The sequence below is a fragment of the Capsicum annuum genome, chromosome 11, assembly GCF_002878395.1.
Source record: "Capsicum annuum cultivar UCD-10X-F1 chromosome 11, UCD10Xv1.1, whole genome shotgun sequence".
NCBI lineage: Eukaryota > Viridiplantae > Streptophyta > Magnoliopsida > Solanales > Solanaceae > Capsicum > Capsicum annuum.
Genome location: NC_061121.1, coordinates 150,394,881 through 150,417,076, shown reverse-complemented (window position 1 = coordinate 150,417,076; position 22,196 = coordinate 150,394,881).

Genomic DNA, 22,196 nt, shown 5'->3' with positions numbered 1-22,196 from the left:
GAAAAAAGTTTTTAACTTCTATAAATTGAGAATTCTTTTAGAAAAATACAATAATATCTAATATGAACATATGGAGCAAGATATATTTATTTTTGTTCTTAAATGATTCTTTATTATTTGATTTGAATTTTCTTCTTTTTTTTGGTTGCCAAGATACGTCAAAGAAATATATTTTTGTAATATTTAGTTTACTTAGATGCATTGATTTCGTAAATTTTTTTTTAAAATTCTGTAGGTATCTTGAAGATGAATGATGATTATGATGATATAGACAATTAATGATCAAAATTTTGAGTCATATAAATATTATGATTATTTTTTCTTTCTAAAACACCAACCGTAATTTAAGGGGTTGTCAATATATTTTACACCTACCTCATTTGTATCTTTGATATTTACAATTACTATATATCTAATTAAATAAATTCTCTTACTATTTGAATAAATATCGTATTTAGTGTAGCGTTTAAATTCATTATAGTGAGGTACACGCGAGAGGCGCGTACACCATATATATATATATATATATATATATATGAGAAAGTGGAAAGAAAAGGGTTTGGGGGTATTTTTGTCATTTAAAATTTTATCCAAGGATAAATTAATTTGGGATAACTTATACCACCAAATATGTGGTATAACTTATCCCGGGATTATTATTAGTCCCGGGATAAGTTATCCCAAGTATTGCCAACCAAACAATGTATAAAAAAGATTATTCCGAAACTATTTTTTATCCCGGAATAATTTACCTTAGTACCTCACACCAAACGACCCCTTAATGTACAGTTAGGTATAAGCAATGTATATTCAGTGTATCTTAGTATATAGTCAATATTTAAGTATTTAATTATGTGTTTTGTGTATTTCTTATTTTCAGCATATTGATATGATCTTTTACTACTTGAAAAAAATAAAGAAGTATGATCCTAATGTTAATGTGAATCTTACCACAGTAAATTTTTCTTTCCAAAATGCAATTACTAATCTTATATTAACTGAATAGATTCTTGGTTGTCTTATAAATGACAATTCTTCTTGAGAGATAATCAGTCACGTGCTAATGTCAATACATGAAACGACTCGCTTGGCACTAGGTATTGACTGTGTTCTCATTCAAAGAAAGGTGCATTTATATTTATAAAGTGTGCGATCATTAATGAAAGATTTGATTGGCAAACTTTGAAATCATATGTTGAATTGATACCAATTTACATAGACAGGGCATATTTCTTGAAAAAAAAAAAGCATCAACTTACTTAGTGATGCATGTTTTTCACAAAATATAGCTACACCTTTGGATCGAGTTTATTGATGATTATCTTAACAAAAACTACACTAGTTGTACTTCAATTTACAATTTTTTTTTTAGTTTTATTTTTTCACTTTTAGTACTTGGTGCATTATGTTCTTTTTCTTTGATACTTGTAGGAATTGTGGGGCATATGCAATAGCCTTTATCGATATTTTATAATGGAGAAATATTTTTTAAAGTTAGAAAAAGAACGTATTCAGTCGATTCGTACAAGATATGATACTATTTGATGGGGGTGCGAAATTTAAAAGAGATTTAGATGGTGCGATAAGTGAAATAGAGAAAACTGAGAGATATTATATTTTAAAAGGTAAAAAAAAAAAAAAAATGATGATGGAAATATCAAAAATCAAAATAAAAATTATTCATGAGAATATAATTTTAGATCTTGTGTTGTATTTTGACTGGATTTAAAGTCATTTGGCTGAATAATCTAGTTTATACATTAAAATATCTTTTTCAATCACTTTTATGTTCACAATTAAGAGATACTGTGTTGATTTTTGGGGTTTAATTTAAAACTAAGTACGTTGCTCAGGTTATTTTTGATTGCTTTGATGTCATTATATATTCAACAGTGCATTTGAAATTTTTGAGGCATTAGGTGTCAAGTACTACTTGTAGTATGATAATGAGGTGTCAACAACTAGCTTTTTATTTTATGAAATTCATTGCAACAAGAAAAGATTTGCATTTATATGAACGTATTTTTATTTTATATATATACATAAATTATTGATACATGATATATACATATCATATTCATCAGATATATACAAAGTATAACAGTACTTATACAATACATTTCAGCTATATTAACAAGTTACAAAGATCATATGCTTATACAAAGTATAACAATTTTTATACTTTGCATTTCAGCTGTATTTTCAAGTTATAAACATCATATTCTTAACATTTCGCACCATCAACTTACAATAGTAGAAATTTTGCACTATAAACTGACAACAGTTGTAATGACCCTTCAAGTCATTTTCTATATTTTCACGTATTTTCAACATTTAGAGCTTTTTTATAGCCGCCCAAGTCATTTATCACTTGCTGAAGCTAACAGTTTAAATACTGGGCAGTTCGTTTGATTTTTAGAGCCAATTTTCTATTTTGAAGTCTTCGCGGGTAAGGATTGGCCATCGAGTGAAAACTTTAGTCAAACAACATTGTTTCCAATTTTGACAGTTCCATCATCTTTGAAACTTCGATTTTAGGCTATGGGGACCTGTGTTTCGTGTTTAAAGGCTTTCAAACTCATTCTGAGCTATCGTTAAATAATTTAGAAAAATTACACTTGGGTTTGAGACCCAATTTTTGTCGAAGCGACCATAAGTGGAAATTTTGACCGTGCTATTAAATTTGGAATGTCATATTTGATATGGTAGCATAGTTTTTGTGCATTCATGGGAGCCTGAATGAATTTTGAGTGGTCGGTGGAGATTTGGAATATTCCAAATCCTTAGATAGTGCACCACTTAGCTAGTGCATCCGCATAAGCGACACTTAGGTTTCTTAAACGGAGGCTGCTTAAGCAGCAAGCCGATTGCTTGTGCGACCTGGGTTGACCAGGTGAGGGTCGCTTAAGTGAGGCCTTCTTCATGTAAGCGAATGTCTCTTAAGCGTATTTGGGGCGCTTAAGCGATGTGTGCAGAGACGACAGGCATCGATTAAGCGGTACTTTGCTGCTTAACCGATGACCCTTTAAGCGGTCAAAAGTCTGCTTAAGCGACACCTAGGGCATTAGATGCACTATTTGCCCGATATTTATCCCATTTTCACACAAGTTTAAGAGTGAAAAATCCTAAAGGGTGTGAAAATTTGGGAGAAATATTATTTGGTGATTTTGTGGTGTTGCTTGTTTCTTCTCTGAATTCATGATAAGTTTTCATTAAATTTATGATTAAATCCTTTATTATTTTAAATTGTTTTAGATTATTGGTGGATTAATTTTAGCACCATTTGAGCTCAAAAATTAACCATTCTTGAGGGTAAATGTTCCTTGAGCATAGATGGACATGTCGACAATTTTAAAAATGTGAATGTTCCTCGAGCATAGATGGACATAGTGACAGTTTTAAAAATGTGAATGTTCCTTGAGCATAGATGGACATGTTGACAGTTTTAAAAGTGTAATTCCGCAAGCTGGCCCTATATGGAATTTTTACGTAATTTTGGACCTGAAGCATAAAAATGCATCATGGGCACCCTTGTTTTCGTATTGATGAGCAGATTATTATTTTGATACCATGGTATCATATGGATTGGGAATTAGGTCTTGGGGGCATAATTAGTATAATTTAGATTATTTAACCTATTAAGGAACCATAAATTAGGTATGATTGACTTAGTTACTCATGCTTTCGGAAAAATTGCTCTCTTAGGACTAAATGTGGCTTATTAAACATCTAATGATGAGATTTAATTCCTTACCCTAGTTCAGGTAGAATTTTCCTTAGAATGGATTTCAAAAATTAGAAGTGAGCCCCTCCGGCCCACCTTAGGCCAAGATTATCATTAGCTCCTTTTAGACTTTATAGGCGTGTTATATCTTTTAAATGCATATCTTAAAGTTTGAAGAGGCTAGATACATGATTCTTATACTAGATTGGTACTTTGGAGTTGATACTGCTATTGGTTCAAGTCCAGCTATTTAAGATCTTAAGACCGGTTTGATTTCGACAATATTCATGATATGAGTTTCGGTCAAGTCTAGCAATTAATGATACAATTTTTAGTTCAATTCTGACAATTAATTATATGAGTTCCTGTTTGAGTCCAGCATTGAGAGGTTATTTATGACGGTTATGAAACTGATTTGCGTCCGGCGTTTATGGTATGGAAATATTCACGGCTATAGATTTGAGACATAGTTAATTAGTATAATTTCAATTACTTCTTCTCTATATTGCACCTTCCAATATTATGAGGGCCCGCATTGGGTTATTTACTTTTTCGCACTTACTGGCTTTGATGGCTAGTTTTATAGGGATAGTTATATGTTTTTTATTTTATTATTTCTAATTATTTATTTATTTACAGTATTTGGGGCATTATCTCAGGTTTTCACTTTTACTTTGACTTAACTTATTTATCTTGCATTTTTACTGTAATAATATTATGATTTAACTCAGTCGATTTGTGATGCCTATAGAGTACCCGTGACTTTGGTACTCATACTACACTTCTGTACCTTTTTGGTGCAAATTCGAGTACCACTAGTCGCTGTTGATGTTGCAATCGAGCTAACTAGAGTTCGAAGATAGGGTGAGCTCTCGAAGCCAAAATTGACCTTTTCTTCTTTTTCTATTATTGCCCACTCTTTCCATTTCAAGACTAATGTACATTTTACTTTTTATAGTACCCATATTCTTTTGGTTAGTGGTTCTTGTACCAATACTACTAGATAGTGGAATGATATTATTATCTTATTTATCTTCTATATTTTTATCGTTCTGTGATTTATTATTGTAAGTTCTTACTTACATATTTTTGACATTTACACTATTTTCCCACTAATTATCCCATTAATTTTAGCTCCAGGCTATGGTTTGGCTTACCTACTGGTGGAATAAAGTAGGTGCCATAATGACTCCTAAATCGGGTCATGAAAAATTTATATTAGAGCACTAGGTTCACTAGTATTGTTGGTACAAGAGAAAGTGTCTAGTAGAACCTCGTGGATCAGAATGATGACGTCCTTTTCTTATCTTCGAGAGGCTATAGAAAATTTTGGTGATCTTCACTTCTTTCACTCATTTTTTGCTAAGAATTTGAGTTGGTTTTTGAAGATTTATTTGGTTTCACTCTTTCATAGATATCTAGGATGTGTGCTATTATTTTAGAAGACGAGGACCTCGAGTCCATAACTAGGGATCCGATTGTAGTTTGGGGAGGACTTAGAGGTTGAGAACCATCGAGAGATGCAGCCCAAGGTAGAGACTGGGATAGGTAGCCTTCACCAGACCCTAATCCTACTCCTAAACCAAAGAATCCTTCACCCTAGTTAGCAGTGGGCTAAGGAATAGCCCAGGCTCCACTAGAATTTATTTTTTCTTCACTTCTCAGTGATGTATTGGTTGAACTCTTAGGATTAGTTGGTGGTACACTGTTTGATGGTGCACAAATCTATAGATGATAGTGGTACTGAGAATAGAGTACAACCTATAGTTGCAGCTCCCAGAGTTGAGGTCCCTCATGCGCTAGTGGTTGCTTAACTAGTAGTTTCTCAGCCAATAATTACAGCAGAAGATGTTGGGAAGATTTTTGAGATTGACTTCGCCTAGGTTTTCTGGTGCACCATGCAAAGATGCTTATGAGTTCTTAGTGGCTTGGAAGGATATGCTCCATAATTTGGGCTTAGTTGAGATGCGTGGTATGGACTACTCTACTTTCCAAATGGATTTGGCAGCTCGACATTGGTGGAGAGGTTATCTTGATTCCAAGACAGTTGGTTCTCCCCCATTGACATGGACTTGGTTCTCTAAGGTCCTTTTAGAGAAGCATATGCCTCACAGTCTTAGGGATCGTGTAAAAGATTGGTTCTCGAGGTTGGAGAAGGGATCCATGACTATTATGGAGGACGAGGCTCAATTTTTTGAGTTTTCTAGGCATGCTGCAGTTATCTTCTTAATCGAGTATGAGTGGGTTCAGTATTTTGTGTGAGGATTGAGACTTCCTCTCTACATAGCTACACAGAGTTTGGTTGCTGTGGGTAGATATTTTACTGGATTTCTAATTATGCCTAGATTATGGAAGAGATGCATCGTGAGGCCCAAAAAGGCAGGGATAAGAGGCTGTAATACCAGGGTAGTTTTAATGAGAGTCATAGTGGCTTATAGATCAAAGGCAGTAGTTGTCAAAGTAGGTACTCTTCGTGTCAGTCTTATCAGCATCAGGTTAGTCTAGTAGGCCCATTCATGCAATACTTCAGATCATCAATGGAGGTCAGTCTAGCTATAGTGATCATCATGGTAAGAGTAGTGGTCAGCCTATGAGGGGTTCATCTTCTGGGTATTCTTATCGTGGTGGCTATTTTGGGTTAATTAGATCTTTTAGGTTCAGTCTCACATCGAGGGTGTGTTATGGTTGTGGGGACTTTGGCCATTTCTTGAGAAAGTGTCCCAGTCATGGGGAAGTTATTTCATTATTTCAGAGTGTTTTGCCAATTAGGACAACTAGAAGTGGTGTGCATGGTCGTCTAGGTGGCGGGTATGGCTAGTTGTATGTTGTACCTCCTATACCTAAGGTACAGTCTTCAGATATTATTTTACTGATATAATTTCAGTATTCTGTTAGACGACTTTTTCTTTATTTGATCTGAGATCCATGTATTCTTATGTATCAACTTAGTACGCCTTGTGATTACAGTTATCTAGGGATTCCTTATCTATATTGTTATGTATATCTATTGTTGTGGGTGATTCTTCAGTAGTGGATCAGGTTTATAGATCATGTATTCTTACTTTTCGCAAGTTTGATACTTAAGATGATCTTATTGTGTTAGATATGGTGGATTTTGATGTGATTTTAGGCATGTATTAGTTATCCCCCTATCATACAGTTTTAGATTGTTTTGCCAATATCATTACCTTAGCTATGCCCGACATACCCTTGATTGTATGGTAGAGATCTACCAGCTGCGAGCCAATGAAGATTATTTCTTATGTTGGATTTAGGAGACTTATTTCAAGGGGTTGCGAGTTTTATCTTACTTATACCCATGATGTAAGTATAGATAGTCCCTCATTTGCCTCTGTTTCTATATTTTGTGAGTTTCTTGATATTTTCTTTATTGATCTACCCGATCTTTCTCCTGAGTATGATATTCAGTTTGTTGTGGATCTTGACTTAGGTGCACGACCTATTTCTATGTCACCTTACCGTATGGCTCCTATCAAGCTTAAGAAGTTGAAATCTTACCTTCAATATCTTCTGGGTAAGGGTTTCATTAGACCGAGTGTCTCTCCTTAGGGTGCTCCTGTCTTATTCGTGAAAAAGAAGGATGGTTACTTGCGTATATGTATTGACTACAATGGCGAATAACTAGCATCCTATGCATTGTATTGATGATTTATTTGATCAGCTTCAGTGAGTAACAATATTCTCTAAGATTGATTTGAGGTCCGATTACCATCAGTTGAGGATTTAGACTTAGGACACCCAAACACAGCTTTCAAGACTCACTATGGTCATTATGAGTTCCTAGTGATGTCTTTTGGGTTGACCAATGCTCTAGCCGTATTTATGAATTTTATAAATCGTATGTTCAGGCCATATTTGGATTCCTTCGTGATTGTGTTCATCGACGACATTGTTGTATATTGGAGGAGTAGGGAGGAGCATATATAGAATTTGAGGATTGTGCTCCAGACTTTGAGAGATCATAAGCTTTTTGCCAAGTTCTCTAAGTGTGAGTTCTGGCTGGAGTTGGTGACATTCCTAGGACATGTGGTGTCTAAGGATGGGATTATGGTCGGCCCAACAAAGACTGAGGTTATTCATGATTTGTCCAAGCCTACATCTCCGTTAAAGGTTCTACTTTATTAGTTTTGCTGGTTACCATAGGCATTTCATTGAGGGTTTTGCTATGCTTGCACCATTGATGACCATATTAAACTGGAAGGAGGTTTCTTTCCAATGGTTTGAAGAGTATGAGTCGATCTTTCAGAAGCTCAAGGGATTTCTCACTTCAGCTCCTATATTGGCTCTTCCTATTGAGGGTGAGGGATTTACCATATATTATGATGATTTCAGTATTGGCTTGGGTTGTGCGATGATGTATAAGGGTCGATTTATTGCCTATGTATCGAGGCAACTGATGGTTCATGAGCGTAACTACTCTACTCATGATTGTGAGTTAGCGGCAATAGCTTTTGCACTTAAGATTTTGAAGCATTATCTTTATGGAGTGCACTATGAGATCTACACTAATTATCCAGTCTTTAATATCTGATGACCCAGAGAGAGCTTAATTCAAGGTAGCGTATGGATGGAGTTGAGTAAGGTTTATGACATCTCTATCTTATATCATCCAGGCAAGGCGAACATGGTAGCGGAAAACTTAAGCTAGAAGGCGGTGAGTATGGGTAGCTTGTATTCTATTTCAATTTCTCAGAGGCTGTTGGTATGGGACATCCATTCTTTATCCAACTTGATAGTGCAACATGATAGTTCAGACCCTAGAAGAATTCTTTCTAGAATTAAGGTGAGTTCTACCTTATTTGAGAAGATTTGGAGTCATCAATTCAAGGATATGAGACTTGGCATCAGCTATTAAGTGTTGAGTGGTGAGTCCAAGAGGGATACCATAGATTTTGAGGGTGTTCTGAGGTATGATGTCTACATTTGTGCTCCAAGATTTGGTGAAATGATTCAGTCGATACTGCGTGAGGCTCATTCCTATAAATATTTTATTCACCCTAGTACATCTAAAATGTATAGAGAATTGAGGAATCATTATTACTGGAGTGGCATAAAGAGAGATGTGAAGGATTTTGTAGCCCGTTGCTATGTTGTCAGCAGTTAAAGGCAGAGTATCAGAGATCGGGTGGCTTGATTCAGAGATTGCCCATTCTCAAGTGGAAATAGGAGTGTATTACCATAGCTTTTATTAGTGGTTTGCCTCTCACATTCCGTGGTTCCAATGATATTTGGATCACAGTAGCTCAGTTGACCAAATCGACAGATTTCATTCTTGTTCAGATATCCTTCAGCGTTGAGAGGATAGCCTGTATCTATGTTTGTGAGATACTCTGTGACATGACCCAAACCAGGGCCTAATCATGTCAGGCGTCTTAAGTCCAACCAGGATCGAAGACCACCCCCAATACCTAACCGTAACCACCCTGCACCCTATATCGGATGAATTTTGAACATATAACAAGATAAATCAATAATAATTCAGAGACATTAAATAAAGTCTATATTCGTAAACCCAAAACCTCATCCAAATATCCAAACAATGTCAACCCTAATGCCAATACCAATACCGATGTTGACACCAATACCGACACTGCCCATGCCCATAGTAGTCTGACAAAGCCTATGACCAGAATCAAATAATATCCGATCGGGACATGCCCCCAACCATATCCAAAACACAAGACTAAGGAACAAAAATAATAAGAAAATGTCCATAGCATGAAATAGAGTCTTTCGAAGTATGGAAACTCACCACTTCAATCTGACTGAAAGTTGTCCCCAAATCCAAGTCACTGAGTAGGAGGAATGGTAGTATGGACGGTTCCTACATCACGTGGGGATATAGTGCCCGAAGAGGGTTAACGGAGTGAACATTTAGCATGTACTCAGGGATAAAAGATAAAATAATGACGTTATTCAAAACCAAATCAAATAACCTTATGTAATCACACATATACATATATATATATATATATATATTGTGCCGAGACAGAGAACCAGATTTAGCATGTATTTAAAACCTTAACCTGGACTGTGTAGCTCTGCCGTCCTAATGTCCACCCACGGGCTATATGAGCTCCCCCAGTTGAAAGGACCCGGTGCGTGTTAGCCGCATGAACTGGAGAAAAACCTGAGATGACTAGTACATCTCCCAAAATATGAAGTGTGACATCATGCACACGGTCACCATGACCAAACCTCATATCGGAAAATATGAGTTTTTAGTATTGGTCCCCCTGGGACCTACACCTTTCATGGCTTTGCTAACACAACTCTCTTTAAGCCATATTAAAACCAGTTACTCGTTTCAACCATTTACCAATGAGTCTTTCGTTTAGACATTAACCGTTGGTATCGTCATACCAAAATAAGAACTTGAAAGTCTATCCTTTTATGCCATGCCAAAACCATTAAACTAAGTTAAACACCAAAGTTTCCAATTAAACCAAAACCATGGCCACCAAGGCCTTACCAAACCATTTAAAATCAACCAAACCAATTCAGGTTCCATTACTATTTATGCAATGCAAAGATATCAAGAGTAGTCAAATAATGTGATAAAATCCTTCTCATTGGTATTTTAACATACAGGTTGAGGGAACATAAGTTTCAAAACCATAACCAAGTAATTTGGGGAATTCATAATATCCCAAAATCCATTTACCATTAACATGCATTCCACAATGTCAAAATCATAGTAAAAGAATGAAAGAAAACATAATCAAACCATGAGAACCATTACTCAACCAAGAACATTCAAAACCCCCAACAATTTTTTCAAACCATAACTATATATGAAAATCATACATTATAACACATGCTCTTTGTAAACTAATAATGAGGGAGGAGTAACATGCCTTTGACACCAAGGAAGACGAGAGAAGCCACCCTTGAAAGCCTTAATTGATTATGTTGATGAAACCCTATACTTTTTCTTGAAAGAGAGTTTAAGAGGGATTTTAAGAGTGTTTGATTGGGAATAATAAGTTAATGAAGCCTCAAAAAATATTTTATACCGTGGTATCAATGTGAGATACAAACGGAAAATATCCAGAATGCCCTCTACTTAAAACTATAAAATTACCATAGGTGGTTATGAGTCGACCCTTTGACTCGTGACCGCAACATTCGACTCATACCAGGGTGTCATCACAAGGACAGTGAGTTGGACATCCATACACTGTCAACCATACAACTCCCTAACCCCCACTCTTGACCAGATCATACGACTAGTATGGTCCAGTCGTATCCACGATAGAATCCAAAGGGATTTATATTGGACAACATATGATTCAACTATACTACTCATACTCTATCCTCATGGCTCTTAGTGAGCCACTCGTACTCAGAGCCAAGTCAAGTCACTAAGTTACTGATTTGATTAAGGGGCTAACCAAACAAATCGTCACTACCCCTAACGACCCGTACCACCAAATCGTAGCCACCACAGAAACCCAACCACCATCCACTGGAATCCTAATGATTTAGGTCACCTGACCAATAAATCGTCACTACCCTTAATGACCCGTACCACCAAATCGTAGCCACCACAGAAACCCAACCACCATCCACTGGAATCCTAATGATTTAGGTCACCTGACCCATACCCACACCATACGACTAGTATGGTGAGTCGTTACTAAGATAGTTAGTTCAAAACTCAAGAAATTTCCAAGGGCCAAAACCTAGGGTATTTTAATTCTCCTACACTTGGATTATTTGTCCTCGAATGATAGGACAAAGTAGTGACTAGCACGATTAAACCCCCAAACACCCCTTACACTTATCTTTAAGATAGAAAATAGATTACCAAGGAATTCATAATCCACTCTTACTTTTAACTAAGTTTGAAAACAAAGATGCCAAGGAAATCAACCTTTCCTTTCACAAAGTCAGAAAACAAAGATGGTAAGATCAACACTTGCCTTAAGCATGATTTTTGGATCAAAAAAATAGGACTGTATACTTGGAATTCATGTCCTCTTCAGGTTCCCAAGTAAACTCTTCAACCTTGTGGTTCCTCCATAGAACCTTCACCGAAGCTATGCCTTTGGTCCGCAAACGACGAACCTGCCGATCCAAAATCTTAACAAGGACCTCTTATGACAAGGAATCCGAAATAACAATACCCTTGATAAGAACTAATAGTGATTGATCACCCACACACTTTCTCAACATAGAAACATGGAACACCGAGTGAATGAAGATCAAACTAGAAGGAAACTCTAACTTATACTCAACATTGCCAACCCTTCTCAAAATTAAGTATGACTAATATACCGAGGACTAAGCTTCCCCTTCTTCCCAAACCACATCATTTCCTTCATAGGAGACACCTTCAAGAACACCCTATCCCCAACCTCAAACTCTAACTTCCTATGCCTCACATCCGCATAAGACTTTTGGTGACTTTGGGCGGTTCTAAGACTATCCTTTATCACCTTCACCTTCTTTATGGCTTGGTGAACCAAATTCGATCCAAACATCTCTTCCTCACTAACCTCGCAGCACCCAATAGGAGACGTACACCTCCGACCATACAACGCCTCAAACTGAGCCATCCCAATGCTAGAGTAGTAGCTATTATTATGTACAAACTCTATAAGAGGTAAATGCTCAACCCAAATACCACAATAGTCAATCATGCAAGCTCAAAGCATATCTTCTAATGTCTAAATAGTCCTTTCTGCTTGCACATCTAACTGTGGCTAGAAAACCATACTAAGACTCACCTTAGTCCCCAAACCCTTATGAAACAACCACCAAATATGTGATGAAAACTGCGTGCCATGATCTGAGATAATAGAAATAGGCACCCTATACAGATTCACAATCTCATGGAGGTACAACCTCACATAATCCTCTGCCAAAAAATTCATTCGTACTGGCAAGAAATGAGCAGACTTTGTCATCCCATTCACGATGACCCATACCAAATCAAATTGATTTTGAGATCGAGAAAGACCAGTAATGAAATCCATATTGATCACTTCCCACTTCCACACAGGAAACACAATCTATTGATATAACCCTCTGGGCCTCATGTGCTCAACTTTCACTTGTTGACACACCATGCACTTAACCATAAAACTAGCCACATCCCGCTTTATATTGTTTCATCAATACATTTCCTTAAGGTTATGATATATTTTCATTGAACCAAGATGAATAGCATAGCACGACTGATGTGCCTCATCCAAGATCCTCTCTCGCAATCTATCTATGTTGGGAACACATAACCTCCCTTTGTACCGCAAGTTACCATCCCCTCTAATCTCAAAGGCCATCGCCTTCTTCCTACCTACATCACCCCTAATCCTCATCAATATAGGATCCAACGCTTGTTTCTTCTTTACCTTAACAACCAGGGATGACTTCACCACCTCCTGAACAAACACACCACCATCCTCACAGTCTAAGAGGCTAGCTCTAAGGTTAGCTAAATGGTGAACATCTTTTACTAACTCCCACTTTCCCTCATCCATATGAGCTAAATTCCAGATAAAAACCTACCAAGAGCATCAACAACCATATTAGGTTTACCTAGATGGTAGTGAAGACTCATGTTTTAATCCATGAGTAGCTTAAGCCATCTCTTTTGCCTGAGGTTCAACTCTTTCTGAGTAAACACATACTGCAGGCTCTTATGATTAGAAATGATATCTACATACATTCCATATAGATAGTGATCCCAGATTTTTAAACTGAATACCACATCCAACAATTCTAAATCATGAGTTAGATAATTCTTCTCATGCACCTTTAACTGCCTAAAGGCATAAGCTATCACCTTGCCATTCAGCAAGAAAATGAACCCATGCCCTATACAGTATGTATCACAATAGACCACAAATCCATCAGTTCCCTTAAGCAAAGTCATGATCAGAGCCAAAGTTAACTTATCCTTCAACTTAGTTAGCTTATACTTTAGCTTCTCAAAACTACCCTCACAAGCATCAGACCATAAGAACTTTACCTTCTTCTGAGTCAACCTAGTCAATAGGGAAGCTATAGTTGAAAAACTTTCCACAAACATCCGGTCGTATCTAACTAAACCCAAAAATCTTTGAATACCGATTGGAGCCGTGGGTCTAGGCCACTTCTTAACTACAACTACTTTCTGTGGATTCATCATGATCGCTTTACTAGAAATGACATGACCCAACAAAATGACAGCGGTTAATCAGAATTCATATTTAAAAAATTTGGCGTACAACTGTTGCTCTTTCAGGGTCTGCAGTTGAATGCAATGCTGATTAGCATGATCCACCTCGCTTTTAGAATACACCAAAATATTGTCTATGAAGACAATTACGAACAAATCTAAAAACGGATGGAAAACCCTATTCATCAAGTCCATGAATGCCGCTGGGGCAATGGTCAACCCAAAAGACATAACCAGGAACTCAAAATGCCCATACCGGGTATGGAAAGCATTCTTAGGGATATCCACCTCTCTAATCTTTAGCTGATAATACCTAGACCGAAGATCAATCTTAGAGAAAAACTTAGCACCTAAAGATGATCAAACAGATTATCTATTTGTGGAAGAGGGTACTTATTCTTTACCACCACCTTATTCAGTTGTTGATAATTAATACACATCCGAAGGGAACCATCCTTCTTATGCATAAATAACATCGGTGCACCCTACGAAGACACACTAGGATGGATAAAACCCTTGTTTAAAAGATCTTTTAATTGCTTCTTGAGCTCCTTCAACTCAGATGGAGCCATCCTATATGGGGGAATAAAAATAAGACGAGTGTACAGAACAAGATCTATCACAAAATTAATCTCCCTATCAGTAGGAACACCAAGAAGGTCAACAGAGAAGAACTCAAGAAATTCATTCACCACTGGGAAAGAATGCATAGAAGGACCCTCCAAGTTAGAATCTTTAACATAGACCAGATGGTAGAGACGCCCCTTAAAGATCAATCTTCAAGCTCCAAGATATGATATGAACCTTACCTAAGGAGCTAGGGAAACACCCTCCCACTTAATAATAGTCTTATTAGGGAATTTAAAGACAACCTTATGAGTTCAACCGTATTGAGAAGCATAACACGAGTGCAACCAATCCATCCCCAATATGACATCAAAATCATTCATGTCTAATTTAAATAGATCTACTAATATCTCTCCACCACCCACAAACACCACACAGCCCCTATAGACTCTTCTAGGAACCACAGAATCACCCACCGAGGTAGAAACCAAAAAAAGATCTGGAATACATTCGGGACCAAAACCAAAATGCACAGCCATAAATGGGGTCATATAATATAAAGTAGACCCCAGATCAAGTAAACAGTACACATCATGGGAAAAGAGATTCAACATACCAGTTAGGACATCAGGAAATACCTCAAATTCCTAGAGAGTAGTGAAAGCATGGAGTCAATTCTAACCAGTGCCGGAGCCAGATGGTGTACCCTTTGGTGCTGGAGCTAAACAGAGGCAATAAGAAACTTGTTTGCCCAAAAGCAACCTTACGAATAGGACAATTTCTAATTATGTGCCCTGGTTAACCCCAGTTGAAGCATTTATCCTTTTATTTTACCGCAGTAACCCCAATGTAATCGACCATAAAATCTGTAGAGAGGATATAATGGAGATAATTGGGGCCCAATATCCTATTATGAAGCATCTTATGCCTTATAATTATCACCGTCATAAAAATACCTACCTCCCAATGGCTTTGGGTAGAGAGCACTAGTCGTCGAGTAAGATACAAAATCTGAATTTCCTTCTCTGTCTCTCTCTATCTCAACCTTATCAAAAAATCTAATTTTTTTCTCTACCTCTCTTCTATCTTAACCAGCTTTTTCTTCTCTTCCTTGACCTACTGCATGTATACAGTCAGCCTTGAGATATCCATATCATTGTTTAACAAGGATACTTTACTTTCCAAAATCAAGTCTCAGAATAATCCATAAGAAAACTTACTCATTCTATCCCTCATGCTAGAAACCAACTCTGAAGCATAACGAGACAGCTAGTGAAACTTCAAGGCATACTCCCTGACTGATATCTTGCCTTACTTTAGATTAACAAAATCTTACACCTTTGCCTCTCTCAACTCTTAAGGAAAAAAACGATCAAGAAAAACACTAGAGAAATCATCCCACAGGGCTGACTTAACATCGTCATCCCTTGACTGCTCTCATTCCTTATACGATTGCTATGCTACATCTTTCAGTTGGTAGGTAGTAAACTCTACACCCTCCATGTTAGTAACATGCATAACGCAAAAGATATTTTCCATCTCATAAATAAAACCCTAAGGATCCTTGTCAAGATTAACACTAGTGAACACATGAGGGTTCAACCTCATAAATTGGCCAACCCTTGTGGCCTCAAAAGATGAAGTAACAGAAGCACCATGCTTGGCCTTTGAAGCTACCAACTGTGCCAATATATGGATAAACTGACAGAACTCAACATTCATCACATCTACCTGAGGAGCTTGAGGAGGGCTAGAAGTAATCGGTGGACCTCTAAGAGGACAATCAAGAATTGGACCCCTATATCGGGTCTGGACCCCATAAGTAGGATGGGTCCCATAAACATTATCCTTGAGTCAGACATAGAAGTTTTTATAAACTTCAGACCTTCTGGGAGGCATGATCTAAAAAGCGAACAAATGGGTATTAGAGAAGATCTTAGAACCTTAGACTCTACAACTGGAAAATATAACATAAGAAAGAGAAACATTCCTAAATGCCTCGTAGCCTCTCCCGTATAAGTGTAGTGTGCTATACACCCTTAAAAGAGACTTTATTTGACATGGCTTTTTCGAACACCCAATTGACCATGAATCTAGGGCTCTAATACCAACCTGACATGGCCCAAACTAGGTCCTAGACATGTCGGACATCTCAAGTCCAACCAGGATCGGATACCACCCCCAATACCCAACCGTAACTGCGCTGCACCCTATGTCGAATGAATTCTAAACATATAACAAGATAAATCAATAATAATTCAAAGACATAAAAAGTCTATATTTGTAATCCAACAACCTCAATGAAATATACAACCAGTGCCAACCCCAATGTCAATACCAGTACCAAAGATGACATAATACTGACACTGCCAATGCCCATAGTAGTCTGACAAAGCCTCTAACCAAAATCAAGTAATATCCGATTGGGACATGCCCCCAACCATAGTCAAATTCAAAGTTTGAGAAACAAAAATAATAAGAAAAAGTCCATAGTTTAAAATAAAGTCTTCTGGATCATAAAAGCTCACCACTTCAATCTAACTTAAAGTTGCCCATGAATCCAAGTCACTGAGCAAAAGGAATGGTAGTATTGTTGATTCCTGCATTGCATTTGGATACATCGCTCGAAGATAATTAGTATAGTGAATGATAGCATGTACTCAGGGATAAAATATAAGACAATGACATTATTCAAAACCAAATCAAATAAACTTATGCAATCACACACATATATATATTGTGTCAACATAGGAAACTGGATTTAGCATGTATTTAAAAGGACCCTGGTGAGTGTTAGCCATATAAACTAGAGAAATACCTGAGATGACTAGTACATATACCAGAATGTAAAGTATAACATCAGGCACACAATCACCATGACTAAACCTCATATCAGCAAATATGAGTTTCCAGTATTAGTCCCTCCCAATACCTCCACCTTCCATGGATTTGCTAATACAACCTTCTTTAAGCCCATATTAAAACCAATTATAAATTTCAACTATTTATTAACGAGTATTTTATTTAGGCATTAAACGTTGGTATTGTTATACTAAAATTAGAGCTTGCAAGTCTATCCTGTTACGCCATAGCAAAACCATTAAGCTAAGTTGACTCTAAAGTTTCCAATTAAACCAAAACCATGGAAATCAAGGCCTTTCCAAACCATTTAAAATCAACTCGGCCAATTCAGGTTCTATTACTATTTATGCAATGCAAAGATATCAAGAGTAGTCAAAAAATATGATAAAATCCTTCTCATTCGCATTTTTACAAATAAGTTGAGGACACATAAGTTTCAAAACCACAACCAATTAATTTGGGAAATCCATCATACCTCAAAATCCATTTACCATTAACATGCATCCCACAATGTCAGAATTATACTAAAAGCATGAAAGAGAAAATAATCAAACCATGAAAACCATTATTCAACCAAGAATATTCAAAACCCCCAACTATTATTTCAAACCATAATAATATCATGAAAATCGTACATTAAAATGCATTCTCTTTGTAAATTAACAATGATAGAGGAGTAACATGCCTTAGACACCAAGGAAGATAAAGAGAAACCTCCCTTAAAAGCCTTAATTAATTATCTTGATAAAATCCTAGCCTTTTGCTTAAAAGAGAGTTTGAGAGAGATTTTTAAACTGTTGGAATAATAGGTTAATGAATCCCCAAAAGGTTTTTTATGTCTTGGTATCAAAGGGAGTTACAAAGGAGAAATGTCCAGAAGGCCCCCAACTTAAAAGTGTAAAATTACCGCAGGTGGTTATGAGTCGACCTTTTGACTCATGACCGCAACATATGACTCATACCATGGAGTCATCACCAATACAATGAGTTAGACACCCATACACTATCCACCATACAAATTCCTAATTTAGACACCCATACACTATCCACCATACAAATTCCTAATCCCCACTCTTTACCAGACTATACGACTGTTATGGTTCAGTCGTACCCAAGACAGAATCCAAAGGATTGACACTGGACAACATAGGATTCAACTATACTACTTGTACCCTATCCTCATAGATCTTAGTGAGACACTCATACTCAGATCCAAGTCAAGTCACTAAGTTACTGATTTAATTAAGGGATCAACCAAACAAATCATCACCATCCCTAACTACCCGTACCATCAAACTATAACCATCACAAAAACCCAACCACTATCCACTAGACTCCTAATGATTTAGGTCACCTGAACCTTACCCACACTATACGACTTATATAATGAGTTATTACTAAGATAGTGAGTTCAAAACTCAAGAAGTTTCCAAGGTCCAAAACCTAGGGTGTTTTAGTCTATTTGCATGGAATGCCTGTATCTATCATTTTAGATCGGGGCTTAGTGTTTATTTCTAGATTTTAAAGAACTTTTTAGAAGGAGTTGGGCACTCAGGTTAATCTTAGCACAAGTTTCCACCCTCATACAAATAGGAAACCAGAGCGGATTCAGGTTCTTAAGGATATGCTCTAAGCTTGTGTTATGGATTTTAGATGTCAGAGAAAGCAACACTTAGCGGTAATAGAGTTCACTTATAATAATATCTACCATTCAAGTATTGAGATGGCACCATTTGAGGTATTATATGGTAATCGATGTCATTTTTGATTACATAGTTTTAGATTTTTGAGATTAGACCTCGTGATACTGACTTTCTTCTGGAGTTATTGGATAGGGTCCAAGTAATTCAAAATAGAATAAGGGAAACTCAGAGTAGGTATAAGGATTTTGCAGATCATAGACATCATGCCTTGGGATTTGGAGTTGGAGTCTAAGTATATCTTTGATTGTCTTCCATGAAGGGTATGCTGAGGTTCGGGAGGAAACACAAATTCAGTCCCAAATATATTGGACCTTTTGAGATTATTTGCATAGTTAGAGTGGTGGCATATGAGTTTGTCATACCCCTAGATTTTGCTGTTATTAATTTGGTTTTCCATGTTCTATTTTGCAGCAGTACATTCCTGACGAGTATCATGTGCTTTGGTGTGACTCAATAGATATGGATAATAGATTGACATTCTTAGACGAGCTGGTGTTCATATTAGCTAGGGCTATCAGGTGGTTACTCTCTAGAGAGATTCCAGTAGTTATGGTTCAGTGGAGTCACTGCCCAATAGAGAAGGCTACTTCAGAGATCGAGAGTGAGATGGGGGTGGGTTCTCATTTGTTTGATCCTTCAAATACATACTCACCCTTTACTTTCGCGAATGAAAAGTTCTTTTACTAGTGGATATTGTAATGACCCTCTAGGTTATTTTCTTTATTTCCATATATTTTCTCTATTTTTAGATTTTCTATAGTTGCCCAAGTCATTTGTGACTTGCTGGAGATGACAGTTTAGTTACCGAGCATGTTATTTATTTTTTAGAGCCAATTTTCTATTTTAAATTCTTCACTGGTATGGATTATCTATCAGAAAAAAACATCAGTGAAATGACCTCGTATGCTAATTCTGACAGTTCTATCATCTTCAAAATGTTGATTTTAGGCTAAGGGGACCTAGGTTGGGTCCGAACACTTTTGAACTTATTCTAGGCTATTGACCAGAAATTTAAAAAAATGGCACTTTGTTGTGGGATCCACTTTTCATCAAAACAACCTTAGATGGAAATTTTGATAGAACCATTGAATCTGAAATGTTGAATTTAATAGGGTAGCATAGTTCATTTACATTCACAAGATTCCCGATAAATCCTAAGGGGTCGGTGGATGCTTGAAATTTTCCAAGTCCCTTTATAGAGCACCACTCAACTAGTGCATCCATTAAAGCGATACTGGTCGCTTAAGCGACCTAGCGTGACCTACTAAGGGCCTCTTAATCAAGGTCCTCTCCGCATAAGCGATTGTCTCTTAAGAGATATTTGGGTGACTTAAGCAATGTGTGCAGAGATGACAGGTGTCACTTAAGCGGTACTTATCCGCCTAAGCAATGACCACTAAAGTGGTTAAGAGTCCACTTAAGCTGCACCTGGTGGCATTAATTGCCCTATTTGACCGATTCTTATCCAATTTTCACACAAGTACAAGAGTGAAATTTCTAAAGACTGTGAACACATGGGAGAAACATTATTAGGTTATTTTGGGGTGATTGTGAGCTCAGATTACTTATTTCTTCTTTGAATTCTTGGTAAGTTTCCATTACATTCATGGTTAAATTCTCTGTTATTTTTCAAAATTCCTAGATTATTGGTGGGTTTATATTTGCATCATTTGATCTTAGAATTTATCCATTCTTGATGATAAATTTTGCTTGAGCATAGAGGAACGTGTTGATGATTTTAAAAGTGTGATTCTGTAAGTAGGCCCCGCATGAAATTTTAAACTAATTTTAGATCCAAAGCATAAAAATGCAATATGGATACTGTTGTTCTCGAACTGATGAGTGTATTATCATTTTGATACCATGGTATCATGCAGAAGCTTTTCAAAAGAGAAAATCACCAACTTAGCTATTTTCATTAGACTTTTTCAGCGTCCAGGTAGGCTAGGTTACCTTTCCTTCAAATTAAGCTTAATTGTAGTATATTTATGATATTTTTCTAGATATGGATTAGTAATTAGGTCTTGGAGGCATAATTAGTATAATTTAGGTTATTTATCCTATTAAGAAATCATGAATTAGGTATAATTGCTTAGTTATTCATGCTTTAGGGAAAATTGCTATCTTAGGACTAAATGTGGCTTATTAGACATCTAGTGATGAGATTTGATACCTTAGCCTAGTTCGTACAGAATTTGTCTTAGAACGAATTTTGGAGATTAGAAGTGGACCCCTCTTGCCACCTTAGGCCAAGACTATCATTAGCTTCTAGTAGATTTTATAGGCATGTTATATCTTTTAAATGCATAACTTAGAGTTTGAAGAGGCTAAATACATGATACTTATGCAAGATTTACACTTGGGAGTTGATACTAGTTTCGATTCAAGTTTGATGATTTATGATCTTAAGATCCATTCGATTTCAGCATCATTCATGATATAAGTTTTGGTTCAAGTCTAAAAATTGATGATATGAGTTCTAGTTCAAGTCAGGGAATTGATCATATGAGTTTCAGTTTGAATCGAACATTGAGAGGTTATTAATGATGGTTATGAAACTGATTCAAGTCCAGTATTTATGGTATGAAAATATTCACGGTTATGGCTTCGAGACATGGTTAATAAGTATAATTTAAGCTACTTCTTCTCTTTGATTGCGCCCTCTGAGCTTATAAGGACCCGTGTTGGGTTATTTACTTTTTCAAACTTACTAGCTTATGGCGGCCAATTTTTTAGGGATAGTTATGTGTTCTTTTATTTTATTGTTTCGAATTATTTATGTATTTACAATATTTGGAGCTTTATTCTAGGTTCTCCTTTTTATTTTGACTTAGCTTATTTATCTCTTATTTTTATTATAATTATATTATGATTTAGCTCAGTCGATCTATGATACCTATTGAGTACCCGTGACTTTGGTACTCATACTACACTTTTGTACCTTTTTGGTGCAGATTCGAGTACTAGTTAAGTTTTGAGATAGGATGAGCTCTTAGAGTCAGATTGTCCTTCTCTCCTTCTTCTATTTTTGCTTAGTCTTTCCATTTCGAGACTGATGTACATTTGACTATTATAGTACTCATATTCATTTTGTTAGTAACTCTTGTACCGCCACTACTAGGTGTGGGATGATATTGTTATCTTACTTATCTTC